We start from the raw sequence: 5,055 nt of genomic DNA on the forward strand, positions 1-5,055 counted from the left end.
ACACCTCACATTATCAAAAAATTAAAAATCATAAAAATTAACCAAATTATAACTTTATTTTAATATTATTACTAATTTCTTCATGAGGCACTCTAAAACCCAGTATGGGGAAGATGTGTAGAGTTAGATGTTAGATATCTAGTTGTTAAATGTTAGATGCGTGGGAGTTAAATATGTGAATATTTTTTAAATGTAAGGCTCATAAGAATATGTCACATACCCATATATATATATATATATATATATATATATTGTTAGTTAGTAAAAGAAAACAGTGATACATAATTATAACAATATACGAGCTATGCATTGTAAATTCTCTTTTTACAAAGTATTGTTTATAATTCCAAAGTATATTTGATTAAATACGGAAATCAGATTTCTACGCCCATGATGTAATGGTCTCATAATGTCATTTGTCATTGGGTTCATTTGCTCTAGAGAGCATTCAAGTCACATAATGGAACTCTATACTTTATTTTAAAAATACCAGTGAATTGATACAACAATATTTAATGCTCACTTATCCTTTCAGGCGATTGGTTGCTCTAGAATTGGGAAATATTGCATTTGGAGCCTTCGTTATGCACCACAGCTGGCCCTCTGTGTATTGGTAAGTGTGATTCATCAACGACTCTTTGACAATCTCCAGATCGAATGGTGGATGTGGATGCCCGCTGATCTAAGCTTCTTTGTGGTATGGTAGCTGGTCATTTTTCGCATCTCTGAGGCAGAGGGTTAGGTTCCAGTCCACTATCGAGCTTCCTCTCAGGTAAGCGTTCCTGCACTGTTACTCCTTCCTTGTCATCACGCGGTTTTCCTCGTTCTCAGTCTTTTCTGCAATGGAGCTTAAGAGTGTACCTCTTTTCCGCAGGTTGACTTTTGGTGTTGTTCTTGCTTCCGGATGTTGCTGGATGGTTATCTACACTCTGAAAGGTATGAGTTTCCTCTCATTTAGCTAGCTTGGTGTCTCTATTAACGCTTCAGTTTAAAGTTCTTCAACTAGCTCTCACACTATGCTACTTACCTGCCTAGGTATTGCCGGGATTTTTCAAAGCTTTTCTTGTTTGCTTGGTAATGGATCTAGACATTATGAAGCTTCTTCTCAGCCTACCAAGCCATACAAACTTCATGCAAGGAATTACCAGGTAATTCCATAGACAATTCAAGCAGTCACTGAGGGTTTAGTCTTTTGGATGAGGGTTTTAGTGATTTTCTCCAGTTATGTGCAGATTCTGACTGTATTTATATTTAAAATGGTCTTCTAGTTTACGAAACAGCCTCAGGCTGTGTTAATGTTAATGGCCTTGGTTCATATTCCCGAGAGAGGAATTATTGTTAATTTTTTTGTAAATTTGAAACTAAATTTTTAAGGGTTTGCAACCATGAGAATTCTGGGTTGTTTTCTTTAACTGCTGATGAAGCTAATTTAGGGATTTTTGTGGAATTATTGAGAATGGTTAAGTTTCGTGAATCTGTCAATCTACGATGAAAACCTTGGTTTGAAGATCTAGTCTATTGCTTTATGCTTCATATATATTTAACCATTTACCTCTTTATATCAAACGGTTGTTCCAGTATGGTTAAATGGCTTCATCGGTATATGTATGTTTAATTGGGAATCTTTCGGTTGAGGTCTATAATTTTATTTTGGCTGTCATTCTGGATTGTGTTGAACCTCAAAAAAATTTCGAAGGGTAAATTTTTGTTTAAATATGGTAAAACTTCATGAATCTTTTCTTATAATGAGTTAGGTTGTCTTGTAAAGTTCTTGCACCAAGTTCTGTACATTTACATTTCTCTTTTAATTTTTCTCCTCTGTTATGGCTTATATACAGTGGGTTGTCATGAGTGTGGTTTCCATACAATATTGTTCACTCACTTAGAATTCTAAACAAGCATCATATAACTATAGGCTACCTTTCGGTTTCTGCCCTATTTACAGGGTTATTCAAGTTCTTGATTTCTTCTACATATTTATATGTCTGCAGACTTCATTTCGTATTTTACCTTATCTACTGGGTTACACATGGTCTTTACTTTGTCTTCTAAGTTTATAAATTCTTGTACAATAATAAAAATAACTATTCATATTTTACCCTATCTACAGGGTTACACATGGTCTTTTCTTGTTTCTTTAGTTTATAAACTCTTGGACAATAGTAGAAATAATTACTTTAAATAAAAGGACAAACAGTCATTCTAATTGAGAGAATAAATCTTATAATTTTTCCTATAGTTAGCTCTAGAGTATACTTATCTGTCTATCCCTAATATTCCTATTGTTCGCACGTTACAAACCTTAATATTCTTGTTTTCCTCCAAACCATGAGACTTGTTGTTCCAGCCTCGCTATTCAGCCTAAGTCATCCACCGAGCTATCCTCTCACAACATTTCTCCTTAAGACTTATAGTCTTGAATAATAACAACTATCTGGTCTTAACCAGACTAAGCTCCTTAAATTTGTCTAACCTTCTAGCACAGTTAACACATGAGAAATGTAAAACTGTCATCATTCTAACATTTCACTCTCCATGTAACTTTAATCAAAAAAATAATTACTGCCATCATTTTGACATTTCATTTTCCATGTAACTTTAATAAAAAATAATTAATTATATAAACTTAATAGTATTCAGTTTGTTCAAATGTGGTAAATAAATATGTAATCACTGGGGACATCACATCTTCCCACCCCTAAGACTGAACATCATCCTGATGTTTCTCTACTGGGAATAAATTTGGAAAAGTCTGCCTAATAACCTGTTCATCTTCCCAAGTGGCCTCCTCTAGCCCAAAGTGTTGCCACTGCACTTTAACTTGGGTGATAACTCATCTCCGCAACATTAATTCTCTCTGATCGAGTATAACCAGTGGTTTGACCAAGAACTCGCCTTCCAGTTCGACCTATAAAACAAAACAAAATTTTAGTCAACCCTCTTTTTTTTGTAATCAGTTTTGCAGTCTTATTTATGATATGCCATATTCTTAATTCAACTCTTCTGACTTACCTGTATATCATGCTAATTGATTATATGGTTAGGATCATATATGTATTTTTTTAACACGGAAACATGAAAGACATTATGCACGTGAATATGGCTGGGTAAAGAAAGTTGATAAGCCACAGGTCCAATTTGAGCTAAAATTTGGAAAGGACCACAAAATCTGGGTGCCAATTTAGTGCATCCACTCCATTGAATTGTACTTTTCTTGGCTTGAACATGAACATAGACATGATCTCCCACTTGGAATTCCCGCAAACATCTTTTCAGATCAGCACAATTCTCTTTTCGGTCTTGAGTGGCTTTTAAATTGGTTTTCACCTTTTTAACCATCTCTTCCATTTTTGTTAGCATATCTTCTAGCATTAACTTATCTTCTGGGCCGCCCCAATTCAACAGTGTCCTACATTTAAGCTCGTACAACACTTCAAATGGACTCATTTGATGAGGAGTATGGTAGTTGTTGTTGTAAGCAAACTCTACTAAATGTATATACTCCTCCCATTTAGATGGTTTTTGCATTACATAGGTTCGCATCATATCCTCCACTATTTGATTCACTCGCTTAGTCTGCCCATCCGTCTGAGGATGGTAGGTAGTGCTGAAATGCAGCTAAGTACCTAGACCCCCAAATAAAGCTTTCCAGAAGGTTGATGTAAATTTTACATCACGATCGGATATTATAATTTTTGGTATATCGTGCAACCTAAAAATAATTTGCATGAATATATTAGTGATTTGAACCGCCTTATAAGTAGATTGTACTGGTATGAAGTGAGCAGATTTTCTCAACTTATCAACTACCACCATTATTGAATCATTCTTCTTTTTTTATTTAGCTAGCCATGTTATAAAATCGATGGAAATAGTTTCCCATTTCCATTCCAGGATAGGCAATGGATGGAGCAATGACGATGTTCTTCTTTCACTTGCTGGCATTCCAAACAGTGGACTAAATACTCGGCCACCGCCTTCTTCATGTCAGGCCAGAAATATTCCTTTCTCAGTGTAGTAATTAATTTCTGATATACGGGGTGGCCTGCATAGGGAATTTTATGATATTCATCTAAAATTAAATTTTTAATTTCTTTCTAGATAGGTACATACATTCTTCCTCTATAAATCAGTATACCTTCTTGATTTATTTTGTATCCCAGCTGTTGTTCATTGTTGTTCAAAATTTTAGTTTGCTAAAAATTTATATTCTGGATCCTCAATTGTTGCCTCTTTAATTTGCTCCTTAAATGTGGTTCGCACTTCACTAAAATATACTTCATATATACAGTTGATCTTCTGACTTAAAGCATCTGCGACATAGTTCTCTTTTCCTTTCAAGTGCTTGATTTCAAAATAAAATATGCTTAAGAAATCGACCCAACGAGCTTGCCTAGCAATCAGAGTGGTCTGCTTAAAATAGTTAGTTAAACTATGATGATCAGTCATTAACATAAATTTCTTACCCATCAAGTAATGTCGCCACATCTTTAATGCATGAATGGCTACTATCAGCTCTAAGTCATAAGCTGAATACTTTTTCTCATGCACCTTAAGCTTCCTAGACTCGTAAGAAACAACCCTGCCTTGTTGCTTTAGTACGCCACCTACACCTTCCTTGCTGGCATCTGTACAAACCACATAATCTTTATCTGGATCTACAATGCATAAAATAGGCACGGTGGTGAGTAAATTCTTAAGCTGATCAAAACTCCTTTGGCAATCCATGCTCCACTTAAAAAAATTTCCTTTATTTTGCAGAGAGGAAATGGGATATGCTACCTTGGAAAATCCTTCAAAAAATCACTTGTAGTATCCAGCTAGACTCATAAATGATCTTATATCAACCACGTCTTTTGGTACTGGCCAATCCATTATAGTTTTTATTTTCTCTGGGTCTACAACAATTCCATCCTTAGTAATGACATGCCCAAGATATTGGATTTGTTCTTTAAACAAATCACATTTGCTGTACTTGGCGTACAATTGGTGTTCTCTTAAAACTTGTAGAACAATACAAAGATGTTCTTTATGTTCTTTTACATTCTGAGAGTA

The sequence above is a fragment of the Pinus tabuliformis genome, chromosome 2_1 (genome assembly GCF_031772625.1).
Source record: "Pinus tabuliformis cultivar Carrire ecotype Pingquan chromosome 2_1, CPIR1, whole genome shotgun sequence".
In the NCBI taxonomy this organism is placed as follows: domain Eukaryota; kingdom Viridiplantae; phylum Streptophyta; class Pinopsida; order Pinales; family Pinaceae; genus Pinus; species Pinus tabuliformis.